We start from the raw sequence: 18,782 nt of genomic DNA, 5'->3' as shown, positions 1-18,782 counted from the left end.
TTGTGCTCTCTGTCTCTCATAAATGAATAAATGTTAAAAAAAAAATAAAAAAAAACAAAAAAAATACATCCAAATTTCTGTCAAATAGACCTTAATAATAAATAAACCATGGAGAAATAGGATTGCTTCTTATTTAAGAATACTGGAAGACTTAGATCAGCAAAACATGCCCAACTTCTACTATCTGTCAGAGAAAGCACTGAAAGAATCCTGGTCCGAGGAGAAGATTCCCTCATGAGTCTCTTGATTTGCTGGAAGCTAAGAATTTATTCCACTCATCACTTTTCCCTTTTTGAAGAAGTGACTAAAGATAAAAGCTAGCCATATGCAGTTAATACAATCTGCTATAATTTTTACTCTAGGAAATGAAATATTAAGAAATGATCATCCCCTGAAAAAATCCTGTTCTTGTCTTGATTCAGTAGATTAAAGTGGCTGGGTGGAATTATTATTTTTTTTAATTAAAAAAATTTATTTACTTATTATGTATTTATGTATTTATTGGGAGAGAGGGAGAGAGAGAGGGAGTGAGCAGGGGAGGGGCAGAGAGAGAGGGAGACACAGGATCCAAAGCAAGCTCCAGGCTCTGAGATGTCAGCAGAGATCCTGACATGGGGCTTGAACTCAGGAACCGCGAGATCTGCCCTGAGCCGAAGTTGAACACTTAAAATGTCTGAGCCACCCAGGCACCCCCAAATGTTTATATTTAATTTTTGAGAGAACACAAGCAGGGGAAGGGCAGAGAGAGGGAGGCAGAGGATTCTAAGTGGGCTCTGCACTGACAGCAGTGAGCTCAATGTGGGGTTCCAACTCGGGAACCAAGAGATCATGACCTGAGCCAAAGTCAGATGCTCAACCAAATGAGTCACCCAAGTGCCCCTAGATGGAATTCTTAATTTTCAGTTTAATGCAAACGTTTTGTCTTGAAGTAGAAATTTTTCTTCCTCAGTAAAAAGGACCTCTAACCCAACAAAGCCCTAAGTTTTTAGGAGTAAAATGAAAAAGAGAGACTTTTGGGTACTAGGGAAAAGAAGCCATGTCTTCTTCCAAGCCTTTGGTTCCCAGACCTGTGTATTCTGGCTTTTATGGGACAAATAGTACCATATTATTGGTTGCTAGTTCAGGGCTTTTATAGTACCCAGGATGTGCTTCGGTAAAATGTCATTCAACTAATTCTGTTTCTGAATCTGTAGTAGCTAATTGCATAATTTTAGCTGCCATTTTTTTAAAAGGTGACGGACCATTGGTGCGTATGAGCCTCTTTCTTTGGCTATACTCTTTAGAAGCAGTATCACAGAGAAGCATGATGACAAATAATGGATGGACTCAGTAATTGTAGGAATAGTGCTGGGAGAAGAATTGTAAGCAGTGCATAACAAAAGTTTATTTCAGTGAGAAGATGTTCTCTATCTATCGAAACTATCTCCAAGCAGCAGGGAGATTGTAGATTTTCTTGCCACACCTCTAGAGACTCTATCAATAAACAATCTGAGTCTAGATAGATTTAGACAGTTTATCACTCTTAGCATGAATGGGAGCAAAGGCTTCATGTTTATATCCTTTTCCCTTGCCCTTCAAGTCTCACACATTTGAATCAGAATGAGCCCACTTGAATGCTATGCACAGAGATCTTTGTTAAATCCAGAGAACAATGAGCTTTAAAGGGGACTGAGAAAAACAGCCCAATATTTGCCCTGGAGGAAGTCTTTTATATTTGTTTTGTTGGCTAGGAAACAAGTCTGCCCTCTGACCCAGAAGAAAATGCTATCTTTAGCTTTCAAGGGTATTTGCTGTGGAAATATCCTTGAAAGATATTCTTGAACAACAGTTGCCATGCTATGAAGCATTTCCTTCAACACTCTCCAAGATGGAGTCCAATGTAATTAGCCTATTGCTAGGCTCTGGTAAATTGTGTCATACAAGATGATTACTTTTGGTTTCTGTTTTTTGAAAGTTGGGCCGTCAGCAATCAAAGGACCAGACGTCATGATGTGCAGAAGCCTGTATTGTTAGCCCATGCATTATTTCAATTTCAGTCCTGCCACCGTCACCACTTTGTCAATGATTATATTGAGGAACACTGGTGTGGGGAAAGAGACCAACTGATATCAGAGTTTGAATCATATTTCTCACCTTATTATTATTAAGAGCCTCATCTGCAGGGCATGTCCTTTGCTGGTCATCCTTATACCTTGTTCCCGTTAGTAAAGGCCCATCTTTACCCTTCTTTCTCAGTGCCTATTGTCACTGTTCCCTCAGTCTTGTTCTTCCAACACCCTTGCCGTCTAGGCTAAACATTAGTGACTGTCCATGGATTTAAGTAGATCCATAGTTCTGGTCAACTCTAATTATAAACAACCAGGTATATATTTCACAGTCCTGCTCATTCTGCTTTAGGATCATCACTGAGTAGGGTGATAATGTTCCTGAAGTCTACATGCATGGTGTCAGCATTCCTCAGACATTTGTACATAGGAAGCCACATGAGGCCAATAGGGATGGTTGAGGGAAAGGTGGCAATGCAAAGGCAGTGGGTATTATCTGTGCTTCAGGCACTTGACTATGCCAACAGAATCTACTTTAATCTGTGTTTTACTTTCACATAGTATTGGAGTGCTGCTGTATATACTCCATATTTTAGCTTGATGAGTCAGTTCATGGGGCGAAGCTCAGATTGCATGGCTTTTTGGCAACACAAGTTCAGAAGCTTAGTTTTTACCTGGCTCAACATCAAGCGTGGGACTCTCAGGAAGAGAATAGTTATCTGGAGAATTCTATTTTATTGTAGCTTTCCAGAAGCTCTGCGCACCAAACATACATACTACAGAAAATACAAGGGACATTGTATCTGTTGAGTTATTAAGTCAGCTTGACAGAGTTCTGCATTGCTATCTGGGCCTGCTGAAGAATGTTCTCTTGCTTTGGGCTCCAGTAAAAACTGGCAACAGTAGTCTTCTTCTAAGATCTCCAAAAGATTGTCACAGGAAATCTAGGACACAGTGCCCAACCTAAATAATCCCATCATCCTTTCTCTTCCTCTATATCTGAACAGAAAAATAAGTGGAAAATTTTGAATAGCCTGAAGCCAGGAATCACTCCATATGGCCTTAATCCTTTTTTAATTTGGAAAATTTATGAGGGCATAAAAACTTTTATCACTGAAATTCCTATTAATGTATAACTACTAACTTTGAGACACTTTGGGAAATATAGAATAACAGAAATGGATATTTTTATTGCTATGTAGAATTATTCTATGAGGAAACACCTGTAAGCAATTATCCATCTGGTATTTGATACCAGTGGATATCAATCCAGTGGTTTATTAGAATAATTTGTAGAAAATTGCCTTTGCCCATGCCCCAGCACAAATGAGTGTGATTATATAAATACAAAGGTGAAAGCTGGGTTATAAAAAAAATTATACATATATTTAATATTTATACTTAATGAAACTATCATTTATTGAAGTGTGTGAACAGTTGCTAAAATAAATGTGAATTTTAAATCTTCAAATAATATTTTCCCCCTTGATAAAATACATAATTTTTCAATGGAAGTGAATGCTCTCATGCAAATATACAGTGATTCATTTCCATGGCTCACAGAAAAAAAAAAATAACAGCTATTCATGATATTCAAAGCCACTGGTAAGTCTTTCTTTATATTCTCTTTTAACAATTTATGGGTCATTGGAACGCAACATTCAGAGGTCTGTGAGACTGCCTTAATGATAACTGCTCATGTGCTTAGTGTTTCAGAATCCCTATGAATACAGAAATCAATTATGTGAACAGATGCAACCAAGTTACTAGGTTTTATGCTCACTGGGACATCACAAACACTTAAATTTGATAAAGTTAATCCACAAATATGTACTTTTATACACAACAATAAGTTAATATACATTCATGAAAATGCAAATATAGAAGTCAAAGCTTGGAAAGTGATTAAAATTGCTTTTTAGCAAATTGAGACAATAATTTCAGTTCCATGCAAGATTGTTTCTACAGATGGAAACAGCATTGAAGCAAAAATAGGTTAATTATTTTTCCCAACCACATAGGTTTTGTTCATGTGAACCCTGCGTATTCCCATTAGTAAGAAAAGTAAAAGCAAAAAATATTCTGTAATCAAGTCCTTTAAAAATTATATGCAATAGAGCAAAATCTATGATTTATGTTATCAAAATGTTAAGTAAAACTAAATTTCTAAAAAACTAGATTATTAAACAAGTATTTTTAATTTGTAATTAAAAGAACATAAAACATATAATCACATTCTACTGAATCTGATTAATGTGATTCACTAAAATATTCCTAAGGAGAAATGGTAGAAGTAAAAAAAAAATACTAAAAATGGCATTATCTTTATTAATTTTAATACTCTCGAAGTACCTTTTTTTTATCTCCTTAATATTTTTTTATTGTTTTTAAATGTTTATTTTTGACATAGATAGAGACAGAGTGCAAGCAGGAGAGGGGTAGAGAAAGAGAATCTGAAGCGGCTCCAGGCTCCGAGCTGTCAGCACAGAGCCTAACACAGGGCTCGAACTCACAAACTGCAAAATCATGACCTGAGCTGAAATCGGACACTTAGCTGACTGAGACACCCAGGCACCCTTGTTATCTCCTTAATACTCATGCATAATTTCAGTTGACTGAAATGAAAAGAAAAAATGAGAAAGCTATTATAGCTATTATATAAATAATACAAGAAATACAACTTTATTGTCAGGTGTTATCAATAAAACAATGCAATTAGAATATGTAAAGTTATTGAGTCAAGCAGCATGTTAACTGAAATTTTTCTAATATTCCATATTCTAAACAACTTACCTATAAAACTTACTAGAGTTCACTAAAATAGACAAAAAAATGCTCTTAAATATCTCTCAGCCAGTCTTCTCTCCACCTTACACAGTCAAAATGCTGTGAGACATTCCTTGAAGTATTTTTAAAATTTTTCTTATCTGACACAATGGGTCTAAGATATATTTGTTAAATCATTCTGAGGTCTCAAGAAGGATCTTCTATCTGTATACCTGGGTGTATTTTACTCTTTTACTATTATTATTTATTATTATTATTATTATTACTACTACTATTGTTAATTAATATCCAAGTTAGTTAACATATAGTATAATAATTTCATGAATAGAATTTAGCGATTTATAACTTAGCATATACACTCTAGTTCCATCTACATGGATTTATAACTTAGCATATACACTCTAGTTCCATCTACATCTTGTAAATGGCAAGATTTCATTCTTTTTGATCACCGAGTAATATTCCATTGTATTATATACTACATCTTCTTTTTCCATTCATCAGTCGATGGACATTAGGGTTTTTTTCATACTTTGGCTATTGTCCATAGCACTGCTATGAACATTGGGGTGAATGTGCACTTTTGAGACAGCACTTCTGTATCCTTTAGATAAATACCTGGTGTGCAATTGCTGGTCATAGGGTAGTTCTACTTTTTTTAATTCTTTGAGGAAACTCCTACTGTTTTCCAGAGTGGCTGCTGCACCAGTTTGCATTCCCTCTAGCAGTGCAAAAGGGTTCTTCTGTCTCTGCATCCTCACCAACATCTGTTGTTGCCTGAGTTGTTAATTTTAGCCATTCCACTGGTATGAAGTGGTATCTCATTGTGGTTGTGATTTGTATTTACCTGATGGTAAGTGTTGTTGAGCATTTTTTTGTGTGTCTGGTAGCCATCTGGATGTCTTCTTTGGATAAGTGTCTATTCATGTCTTTTGCCCATTTCTTCACTGGATTCTTTGTTTTTTGGGTGTGGGGTTTGGTAAGTTCTTTACAGGTTTTGGATACTAACCCTTTCTCTGATATGTCATTTGCTAATATCTTCTCCCATTCCATTGGTTGTCTTTTAGTTTTGCTGATCGTTACCTTCACTGGGCAGAAACTTTTTGTTTTGATGAGGTCCCAATAGTTCATTTTTGCTTTTGTCTCCCTTGTGTCTGGAGACATGTCAAGTAAGAAGTTGCTGTGGCTGAGACCAAAGAGGTTGTTGCCTATTTTCTCCTCTAGGGTTTTGATGGCTACCTGTCTTAGATTTAGGTCTTTCATCCATTTTGGATTTATTTTTGTGTATGGTGTAAGAAAGTGGTCCAGGTTTATTCTTCTGCATGTCGCTGGCCAGTTTTCCAAACATCATTTGCTGAAGAGACTTTTTTCCACTGGACATTTTTTCATGCTTTGTCAAAGATTAGTTGGCCATACATTTGTGGGTTCATTATTGGGTTGTCTATTCCATTCCATTGGTCTATGTGTCTGTTTTTGTGCCAGTCCATACTGTCTTGGTGATTACAGCTTTGTAATACAGCTTGAAGTCCGGGATTGTGATGCCTCCAGATTTGGTTTTCTGTTTAGGAGTTTTTTGGCTATTTGGGTCTTTTCTGATTCCATACAAGTTTTAGGATTGTTTTTTCTAGCTCTGTGAAGAATACTGGCATTATTTTGATAGGGATTACATTGAATATGTAGATTCCTTGGGGACTATTGAGATTTTAACAATATTTTTTCTTCCAATCCATGAGCATGGAATGTTTTTCCATTTTTTGGTGTCTTCTTCAATTTTTTAAATAAGTTTTCTATAGTTTTCAGTGTATAGATTTTTCACGTCTTTGGTTAGGTTTATTCCTAGGTGTTTTATGGTTTTTGGTGCAATTGTAAATGGGATCAATTTCTTGATTTTCTGCTGCTTCCTTATTGGTGTATAGAAATGCCACAGATTTCTGTACATTGATTTTATATGCTGTGACTTTGCTGAATTCATGTATCAGTTATAGAAGTTTTTTTGGTGGAGTCTTTTGGGTTTTCCACATAGAGTATCATGTCTTCTGCAAGAGTGAAAATTTGACTTCCTTCTTGGTGATTTGGATGCCTATTATTTCTTTGTGTTGTCTGATTGCTGAAGCTCAGACTTCCAACACCATGTTGAATAACTGTGGCAAGAGTGGACATCCCGGTTTTGTTCCTGACCTTAGGGGGAAAGCTCTCAGTTTTTCCCCATTGAGGATGATATTAGCAGTGGGTCTTTTGTATATGGTTTTTATGATCTTTAGGTATGATCCTTCTATCCCTACTTTCTTGAGGGTTTTTATCAAGAAAGGATACTGTATTTTGTTAAATGGTTTCTCTGCATCTATTGGGAGGATAATATGGTTCTTATCCTTTCTTTTATTTATGTGATGTATCACATTGATTGATTTTCAGATATAGAACTAGCCCTGTATCCCAGGGCTAAATCTCACTTGATTGTGGTGAATAATTCTCTTAATGTATTTTTGGATCCCGGTGGCTAGTATCTTGTTGAGAATTTTTGCATCCATATTCATCAGGGAAATTGGTCTGTAGTTCCCCTTTTTAGTGGGGTTTTTGTCTGGTTTTGGAATCAAGGTAATGTGGCCTTGTAGAATGAATTTGGAAGTTTTCCTTCCATTTCTATTTTTTAGAACAGCTTCAAAAGAATAAGTATCAACTCTTCTTTAAATGTCTGGTAGAATTCCCAAAGGAAGCCATCTGGCCCAGGAGTCTCATTTATTGGAGGTTTTTGATTACGGATTCAATTTCTTTACTGGTTATGGATCTATTCAAATTTTCTATTTCTTTCTGTTTCAGTTTTGGTAGTTTTTATGCCTCTAGAAATCTGTCCATTTCTTCCATTGCCCAATTTGTTGGCTTATAGTGGCTCCTATTATTGTTTGTATTTCTGCAGTGTTACTTGTGATCTTTCCTTTTTCCTTTATGATTTTATTTATTTGTGTCCTTTTTCTTCTTGATCAATCTGGCTAAGGGTTTATCAATTTCATTAATTCTTTCAAAGAACCAGCCCCTGGTTTCATTGATCTGTTCTACTGTTTTTTGTTTGTTTATTTGTTTTTTATATATTATTGATTTCTGCTCTAATCTTTATTATTTCCCATCTTCTGCTGGTTTTAGGCATAATTTTCTGTTATTTTTCCAGCTCTTTTAGGTGTAAGGTTAGGTTGTGCATTTGAGACCTTTCTTCCTTCTTTAGGAAGGCCTGGATTGCTATGTACTTCCTTCTTATGACAGCCTTTGCTGCATCCCAGAGGTTTTGGGCTGTTGTGTTTTTATTTTCATTGGCTTCTATGTACTTTTTAATTTCCTCTTTAATTTTTTAATTAACTCATTCATTCCTTAGTAGGATGTTCTTTAATCTCAGAGTATTCATGGACTTTCCAATTTTATTCTTGTGGCTGATTTAAAAAAAATAATGTTTATTTATTTTTGACAGAGTTTGAGCAGGGGAGGAACAGAGAAAGAGAGGGAGACACAGAATCTGAAGTGGGCTCCAGGCTCTGAGTTATCAGCTCAGAGCCTGATGCTGGGCTCAAACCCATGAACCATGAGCTGAAGTCTGACGCTTAACTGACTGAGCCACTCAGGCACCCATTCTTGTGGTTGATTTTGAGTTTCATAGCATTGTGGTCTGAAAATATGCAAGGTTTGATCTTGATCTTTTTGTACTTGTTGAGGGCTGATCTGGGCTGGTCCCAGATTTCTTCTGGAGAATGTTACATGTGCACTTTAATAGAATATGTATTCTGCTGCTTTAGGATGCAATGTTCTGAATACCTCTGTTAAGTCCATCTATTCTAGTGTCATTCAAAGCCATCGTTTCCTTGTTGCTTTTCTGCTTACATGATCTGTCCATTGCTATAATTGGGGTATTAAAGTCCCCTACTATTAGGGTACTATTATCTATGAGTTTCTTTTTGTTTGTGATTAATCAATTTATATATTTGGGTGCTTTCACATTGGGGGCATAAATGTTTGTAATTGTCAGATATCTTGATGGATAGACCCCTTAATTATAATATAATGCCCTTCTTTGTCTCTTGTTACAGTCTTTATTTTAAAATCTAGATCGTCTGATATAAATATGACTACTCCAGCTTTCCTTTGGCGACCATTAGCATGATAGATGGTTCTCCATCCCTTTACTTTCAATCTTTAGGTGTCTTTATATCTAAAATGGGTCTCTTGTAAGCAGCATACAGATGGGTCTTGTTTTCTTACCCACTATGATACTCTATGTCTTTTGATTATAGCATTTAGTCCATTGACATTTAGAGTGAGTACTGAAAGATATGAATTTAGTGCCACTGTGTTGCCTGTAGAGATGGAGTTTCTGGTCATGTCCTTTCTAGTCTTGTTGCTTTGGTCTTTTTTATTTTGTTTCATCTTTTCTCCACTTTCTCAAAGTGTGCCCCTAAAAATCTCTTGCAGGGCTGGTTTAGTGGTCACTAACTCCTCTAGTTTTCATTTGTTTGGGAAACTCTTTATCTCTCCTTCTGGTTTGAATGACAGCCTTGCTGGATAAAGATTTCTTGGCTGCATATTTTTTCAATTCACTATGTTGTATATATCCTGCCACTCCCTCCTGGCCTGCCAAGTTTCTGTGGATAGGTCTGCTGCAAACCTGATCTGTCTTCCCTTATAGGTTAAGGACTTTTTTTTTCCCTTGCTGCTTTCATATTTTTTTTCCTTGTCTGTGTATTTTGTGAATTTGACTATGATATGCCTCAGTGATGGTCAGTTTTTGTTGATTCAAATGGGAGTTCTCTGTGTTTCTTAGATTTTGTTACCTGTGTCATTCACCAAATTAGAAAAGTTTTTGGTATAATTTGCTCACATAAGCCTTCTGCCCCTTTTTCTCTCTCTGCATCTTCTGGGACTCCTATGATTTGGGTATTACTGCTTTAAAAATTTTTTTTTAACATGTATTTATTATTGAGAGAGAGAGAGAGAGAAAGAGAGAGAGAGAGAGAGAGAGAGAGAGAGCATGAGAATGGGAAGGACATAGAGAGGAGGAGACATGGAATCAGAAGCAGGCTCCAGGCTCCAGGCTCTGAGTTGTCAGCATTGAGCCCGATGCGGGGCTCAAACTCACAAACCATGAGATCATGACCTGAGCCAAAGTCAGACGCTTAACCGACTGAGCCACCCAGGCACCCCATGAATATTACTCCTTTTTAATAAGTCACTGAGTTCTCTAAATCTTGTATCATGCTCTTTTTCCTGTTTCCTTTTTTTTTTTTCCTGTTTCATTGTTCTCCATAATTTTGTCTTCTTTATTGCTCATGTGCTGCTCTACTTTGTCCATCCTGGCCACCGTGGCATCCATTCAAGATTGCATCTCAGTTATAAAATTTTAAATTTTATCCTGACTAAATTTTACTTCTTTTATCTCCACAGAAAGAGATTCTATGCTTTACTCAACCCCAGATAGTATTCTTATTATTGTGGTTCTAAATTTTAGTTCAGGAATCTTGCTTATATCTCTGTTGATTAAGCCCCTGGCTGTCATTTCTTCCTGAAATGAATTAACCTTCATTTTGTCCTTTTGGAGGAAGAAAAAAAATTAAATTAAAAATTAGAAAGCAAACAAAAAATCAAATAAAGGAAGCTAGATCATAGGCGTGTTTTGGTCTGTTTGTTGTAAGAAAAAAGGGAAAGAAAGAAAAAAAAACAAAGGCAAGGATAAATTTCAAAATTAAAACAAATTATGTAATAAATTAGAATAAAATGTAATATAGAAAGTGAAATAGAATTTAAAAATTGCAAAAAAAATAAACATAGCAAAAAGATTTAAAAAATTTAAAAAAAATTTAAAAAGAAAAATAAAATTTTATCTTTCTGTATACCAGAAAAAGAAAGAAGGGACAAAAAAAATAATTTAAAGACATAAGCAAAACAAAACAAAATAAAAGAATAAATGAACCAGCAAACAAATGAAACCCAAATGAGGTTATATCCAGTTTCCCCTAGAACTCAAACTATGAAGCACTCTATAGTCCATACACTAAGTAGGCAGAGAGACTTGTGCTGTTCTCCTAGGGGATGTGCTTGCAGCATATGGTTGGGTAGGGTGTGGTGTAGCGGCTTGGTTCTCCACTTGGTGGCACTGCTTAGCTTACTGGGGTGGATCAGTGTGGCGCACATGCACGGGCACATGTGTGCGTGTGTGTGGGAGAGGTGGAAAAGGTTCTACCCGGATCCCTAGTCTCTGGCATAGGAATGTTGCCCTCTCACCCACCTGTAATCAAGCACCCCTCCTATGTCTCAGGCCTTTGTCTACTCCCCGCCTCTACCCTGTCCATGTTCAAGCCACCAGCCAGCCAGGTGGCACCTCCCTCCAGAGTTTTATCTCAGATGGGGTTGTGTTTCAAAACCCCTCACTTCAGAGAACCCTGCAGAGTAGGGGAACCATGCCATGCTCTATCAATAATTTACTCAGTGTCCTTAAGTAGTTTGCCAATGACCTCCTTGAGAAGCTTCCAGTTTTTATTACTGCCCATTCCCTAATGTCATGTATATAAATTGTCCCGTCATCTCACTAGGGTCACTAACTTCTGGTGGAGTTACCTATTGCTTTGTAACAAAACAGTCCAATACTTAGTGACCTAAAAAAGAAACATTTTGTCTCTCAGGGTTCTGTGAATAAACTGGGTTCCGCAGGGCAGTTCTTGCTTGGGTCACCAATGTGTTTTGATGCCAAATAGCAGTGAGTGCTAAGAGGAGTGAAAAGTGGTGCAGCTGCTGTGGAAAACAGTGTGGTCGTTCTTCAAAAAGTAAACATAGAATCCATGTAATCCACAGCAATTCTACTTTTGGGGTTACACCCAAGTGAATCGAAAGCAGAGGCTATAACAGATATTTGTACACCTATGTTCATAGCATTATTCACAATAGCCAAAAAGTAGAAGCAACCTAAATGTCCATCAGTGGATGAAAAGATAAACTAAATATAGTAAGCATAGAAAGTGGAATTCAGCTTTAAAAGGATGAAATTTGAACTCATGCTAAATATTTAAGAATCTGAAGACATTATGCTAAGTAAAACAACCAAGATGTATACGGACCAATATTGTATCGTTCCTCTTCACAAGGACACATGTTGTAGGGTTCCACTTAGATAGGGTACCTTATGTAGTCAAATTCGTAGAAACAGAAAATAAAATAGTGGTTGCCAGGGACTGAGGGAGGGAGGGTGAGAGGGAGGATTAAGAAGTTAGAGTTTAATGGCTGCAAAATTTCAGTTTAAGAAAACAAAACATTTCTGGAGATGGATTGTGATGATGGTCAGGCAACAATGTTAATGTACTCAATGCCACTGAATTGCACACTTAAAGTGGTTAAAATGTTAAAATTTGTGTATATTTTACCACACACACACACACACACACACACACACACACACACACAAACTGGAAACATGTTATGCCTATATGTTGTCACATGAAAAGGTATTCAAATCATGTAGCTAAGCAAATACTTAAAGCAGATAACAACCTATATGTCAGAAAGTGATACGTATGAAAATGCATGGGAGGTACTAAACTGGTGGGAGAAGAGAGGTGAGATTTTGCATTTATATTTGCTGACACATTTTTCTCTATTTTGGTGTCACAGTTTGAATCTCTTAATGATAAAGTAGTCCTATCTTATTCTTACAATTAAAAAGAAAAATGAAAACAAACAAATCACTATAATATAAAATACTTTCTTACAAACACACATAATAACAATGAAATTTTAAAAATCCTACAACTGCAGGAAAAGGAAAATAAAACAGTGTTTCAGGAAATTTAATCACATTTATTTTTATACTTTCAGGAGGATGGGCACATTTCCCTTTCTAATTTTCACAAAAAATGACTACTAAAATTAATGGTCAAGTGATCAAGAAATATTGATATGAAACTTCTTTTTGAAACATCCTCATGCATAACCTTCCTGTTAGACCCAGAAATTATTTCTCTTGAAACTGGAAAAGGGAAAAAAAAGCCAAACCAACCAACCAAACAAACAAACCAGCAAAAACCAAACACTAGAAACGAGAGCCTGGAGGCAAAAACCAGGAAATGCTAGGGACTTCACTGTCATATGAATCATGGAACACAACATACAAGGGGACTTCAATATCAAATCAACTTTTGTAGTTACAATTGTCTTCATCTTGTGTTTGCTGATCTCAGTGAAGTAAGTTTAACACTGAAAGGAACTAATACTCTTAACTATGCCAAATTGTTCTAAACTAAGGTCCTTTAAAAACAAAGATGTGAGCCTTTGATCTATTTGGATCAGTGTGTCTGAGTATCTTGTTGATCCTTCTTAACCCTCTTTAATCTGAGGACATAGTTCTGTCGACTGGTCTTACATTCCTGCCAAATGCATCTGATACATTTCTCTCCTTAGAGAAGATCTCTAAAGAACTCCTGCTTCCAAACAATCAGGAAAACTTATAGGCTCTTACCTAATGTTTCTGCAGTGGTGGTATCAGGGGTGGGGGAGGTTCTGCCAAAAACTGCTCCTAAGTTTTTGTAGTCTGTATCCCACTAATCTTTGTGTCAAAGAGCTGGTGTTCTATTACAAAGCTGCATATAGAAACATAGACATTTAGTTATTTCATGAACTATGGTAACTTTAAGAACATAAAAGTGTGCATTAACACTTTGGGCTTGCCTGCTTATTGCTTGCTTGCTTGATTGATTGACTGCAGAAGAGGGGCAGAGGGAGAGTGTGAATCTAAGCAGGCTCCATGCCCAGTGCAGAGTCTGATGAAGGGCTCGGTCTCACTGATGTGAGATTGTGACCTGAGTGGAAATCAAGAACGGGATGCTTAACCAACTGAGGTACCCAGTCACCCCTGGCTGTTTATATTATTGCAATTTATGTTATTTTAATAGCAACCCCGTCCCCAGATAACAATAATGATGCATTCTAAAAGTATCAAACATACTACAACTGAAAGCTACTTTCTGAGGGAACAAGAATTTCATAAGTTTATTTTCCCTGAAGATGTCACCTGATTCTCTTAGAAATGGTTCTAACTGGTTAAAAGAGTTATATATATTGATTAGGAAAAATTTGAAGTAGGTGGGAGAGCAAGCCAGTAATCAAGTATTACATATGCCTTGGAATTTCAGCCTCCATCAGTTTAATTCTATGAATAACTAGAGTCAGTTACACTTTTTCACCTGCAGACATTTCAACAAAAAGAATTCCATTTTTAAAACTATACGTAATGCTTATTGAAAATCCTCAAATGTGAGTTACTAAAAGAAAGTTTATGGTGTAGGAAAGGTAGCTATAAAAGTTTGAAAAGAAATCATAAAAGTTAGGACGAGTTTTATTTTGTTTTTATTCTTTTTCAAGTGCAAACCGGGTTCAAATCATTGCATAGAGATTCACCTTTTTAAAAAATTTATTTGAGACAGAGAATGAATGGGAGAGGAGCAGAGAGAGAGGGGGACAGAGGATACGAAGCAGCCTCTGTGCTGACAGCAGAGAGCCCAATGGGGCTAGAACTCGCAAACCATGAGATCATGACCTGAGCCGAAGTCAGATGCTTAACTGACTGAGCCACCCAGGTGCCCCTAGGAGATTTTTAAAAAGCAGTTTCCAGTGTGTGAGCAGTTGTTCCTCTGTCTACCTTAGTCCCAAATACTTTAAGTAAATCCTGTTTGGTTGAGAGTAATTAGAATGAGTTACCTCTTGTTAGTGGTTAGTTCAGAAGTAAGCAGTGACCCAATTTTAGCTTTTGGAAAACATTATGTCACCCTTAAAGAAGAAATGAAATCAGAGGAAGGAAGCATTTTCTATCTTTGGGCATTGATATGTGGGAATGTAGCAGCTAAACTCTCCTCTGACCATAAAAGGAGATGGCATTATGGAAGATGGTAAAGGGACAAAGCAGGCAGTATTTGAAGACACCTTTGAGTCACTGAATTGACCAAACGCTGCTCTACTTAGGAATATCCTGGGTTTTTTTTTTTTTTTTTGATACAATACACTTATTATTTACATTTTCTGTTATAGATGAAATGATTCTAATAGGTACATTAATAGACCAACATTTATTAAAAAACTGGCAGTAAATTAGAATCACGTGGAGCATTTAAAACAAACAAAAAAAACCAATGCCCAAGCTGCATGTAACACAAGGTAAATCACAATCTCCAGGCATCAGTAATTTTATAATTCTTCCACTTGACTCCAAGGTTTCGGCCAAAGTTGAGGGTCACTGAATAGACAGGTAAGTTTTCTCTGCAGTTTTATATGCCTCTTTCTTTGACTGCCTCCTGCTGATGAATAACAGTACTGATTTTGGGGTCTGTGTAAATATTTATTAATATTCTCTGGAAATTAGAGGAGCTGGCTACCCTTTATTTTTGGCAAAGCCACTTTACTTTTATCCCACTTCCTCCATTGATAGACACTTTTTGCTGGTTTTCCTTCTGGCAACATTATAATGGACAGTGTTTACTTTATTAAGAAAATAGTTATTTAAGCTTTTATTAAATGGCACCTCATTTCCGGCAGATGTTGTATATTCATTGGGAGAATGAAGGACCAAAACAACACTGGAAATTTGTTCATTAGGAAATAATTGACTTTATCATTTGACAATGATAATTATCCTAAGGGCTTTAGGTCCATGTCAGCTTTTTTTTTTTTTTTCCTTAACGTTTATTTATTTTTGAGACAGAGAGAGACAGAGCATGAACAGGGGAGGGGCAGAGGGAGAGGGAGACACAGAATCTGAAACGGGCTCCAGGCTCTGAGCTGTCAGCACAGAGCCTGATACGGGGCTCGAACTCACGGACCGTGAGATCATGACCTGAGCTGAAGTCGGACACTTAACCGACTGAGCCACCCAGGCGCCCCCATGTCAGCTTTTGTAACATGGAGATTTGCATGAGTTCCACAGGAGGAAAAACCCTGCTCTTATCATTTCAGAAACTTAAAATACGGTACCTCTACTCTACCTTTTATGGCAATCTAATCCCTGCTTTCTAGGAAAAGCCCAAATAATTGACTAATTGATAGGTTTCTTTTTTTTTTTTTAATTAATGTTTATTTGTTTTTGAGAGAGAGAGAGAGAGAGAGAGAGAGAGAGAGAGAGAGAGACAGAACATGAGTCGGGGAGGGGCAGAGAGAGGGAGGCAGAGTCCAAAGCAGCCTCCAGGCTCCGAGCTATCAGCACAGATCCCAATGTGGGGCTCGAACTCATGAATTGTGAGATCATGACCTGAGCCAAAGTCAGAGGCTTACCCGACTGAGCCACTCAGGCTCCCCAATTTACTTACAGTTTTTTTTCCTTCTTTAGAACTGTTACTTTATTCGTATTTTCATTGTGGATTCAATAAGACTTTTGGAAGGAGTGCTATGAGGTGTGTTATGTTTATGTTTGAGTCATTTCATGTTTCGTTATATATTATAAAACTAGAACTATAACAGTAATTTTTATTTTACCAATAATAAGCTGTTTATTTGTAACAAATATAACTAAAACTGTAATAATAATTGTATATACATATTGTGTATATATATGTGTGTGTGTGTGTGTGTGTGTGTGTGCGCGTATGAATATACTATATATAAAGTAGGTAACTTGATAAGATCCTAGCTAGAGATGCCCCCCCCCCCCCCCACCAAATGAGGATTCTCTCCATTTCTCCAGGCAAGTTATTTTCCCAAACACCACTTGGGCAGATATGTCTTGGTTCTTCTGGCTACTTTAACACTCAGATTATTTTATGCTAAGACATAGAGTCCCAGTAGGCTACTTGATGTGTATTTACTTTACAGTGGCCCAAACTCTATGAATATAGAACTAGAGCATCTCTGCAGATGCTTCTGGGTGTGTACAGAAGTAACTAGGATTGAAACCAGGTCTGTGTTTACATTTTTCTGTTTCTCCTTGCTCAAAGTCAGACACAGAGTGTGGATGTGCCTGGCCTCCTTCATGGGGAGAGAAGTTATACAAAGCCAAATAGACGCTGACTAGGCCGTGCCTCTCTGTTTGCTAGTACTGTGCATGCGTGGTGCTTTTCTGGGGGCAGCTGGCCAAGAGGTTGACCACAGTAAAGGAAGAGTTTCTAAGTGTACTTCTTTACATCTGCTTTCCAAGCTGGACCCTGAGCTCCTCCAAACTGGGAGTTAGAGGATTCTTTTCAGGGTTATTTTATTAAATTTCCATGGTTCAATATTATTTTTGATGTGGGGATATTCTGTAGTAAGTCTTGGTGTCTGTCTTTAATATGCACAGGCCAGCAGAAATCATTAAAACTGTACATTGTGAAAGGCATATGCAGGAGTTTTCCTACTTTAATATTCTTCAGTAATTTACATTGTTATTTGAGAGCACAAAAATTAGATATCTGGGCAAGTTTTTAATGAATATTTATGGTGTACTTGTGGTCATTCTATTACATGTACATGTGTGCTATTTTCTTATTTTTATTGCATTTATGTACATCTTAATACATACCTTTCATTTCTAGAGTTAGGACATAGCAGAAAGCTCATTTACTTTTAAATTTCTCTTTGGTATATCTTATAATATTCTTTTATTTAAGTATTTAAGGCCAAGCACAGACAAGAGGCCCAGGGAAGAGGGTAGGAAGGGCGGAGAGGCAGTGGCCCTGCAAGGACTGGCGGGAGGGAGCTGGGGTGGAGGGGCGGCCCGCCGGCCAAGCAGAGCCCCCGAGTCTGGCTTGCAAAAGCGGAGGGGCCAGACGGAGCGAGTTCCGACAGCAAGAGGGACTTGACCTCTGGAAGTTAACAGCTCTGCTCAGACAATGGGAAGGCTGGAAGACAACGGGAGGGAGACTTGTTGAGCTCCAGGATGACAGAGCTCAGCTTGGCGGGGAACAAAGGCGCTCGCCAGCGCTATCTCCCTTGCCCATCCCCCAGCCAAAATCCCAAAGGGAACCAGTTCCTGCCAGGGAACTTGCTTGCTCTGTGCAAACACCCAACGCTGTGCTTCTGCGGATCCATCCCTCCTGCGGGTCTGACTCCCTCCCGGTGCCGGAGGGCCCCTCCTGAAGTGGATCACCTAAGGAGAAGTGAGCTAAGCCTGCCCCTCTTGCCCTCTTGCACCTTGCCTACCCACCCCAGCTAATACACCAGATCCCCAGCACCACAAGCCTGGCAGTGTGCAAGTAGCCCAGACGGGCCACGCCACCCCACAGTGAATCCCGCCCCTAGGAGAGAGGAAGAGAAGGCACACACCAGTCTGGCTGTGACCCCAGCGGTGGGCTGGGGGCAGATATCAGGTCTGACTGCGGCTCTGCCCACCAAATCCAGTTATACACCACAGCACAGGGGAAGTGCCCTGCAGGTCCTCACCACGCCAGGGACTATCCAAAATGACCAAACGGAAGAATTCCCCTCAGAAGAATCTCCAGGAAATAACAACAGCCAATGAACTGATCAAAAAGGATTTAATAATATAACAGAAAGTGAATTTAGAATAATAGTCATAAAATTAATCGCTGGGCTTAAAAACAGTATAGAGGACAGCAGAGAATCTCTTGCTACAGAGATCAAGGGACTAAGGAACAGTCATGAGGAGCTGAAAAACGCTTTAAACGAAATGCAAAACAAAATGGAAATGACGACGACTGGGATTGAAGAGGCAGAGGAGAGAATAGGTAAACTAGAAGATAAAATTATGGAAAAAGAGGAAGCTGAGAAAAAGAGATAAAAAAAATCCAGGAGTATGAGGGGAAAATTAGAGAACTAAGTGATACACTAAACAGAAATAATATACACATAATTGGTATCCCAGAGGAGGAAGAGAGAGGGAAAGGTGCTGAAGGGGTACTTGAAGAAATAATAGCTGAGAACTTCCCTGAACTGGGGAAGGAAAAAGGCATTGAAATCCAAGAGGCACAGAGAACTCCCTTCAGACGTAACTTGAATCGATCTTCTGCA

Source organism: Prionailurus viverrinus, chromosome B1, assembly GCF_022837055.1.
Source record: "Prionailurus viverrinus isolate Anna chromosome B1, UM_Priviv_1.0, whole genome shotgun sequence".
NCBI classification, from domain to species: Eukaryota; Metazoa; Chordata; class Mammalia; order Carnivora; family Felidae; genus Prionailurus; species Prionailurus viverrinus.
This window is presented reverse-complemented; position numbering follows the sequence as displayed.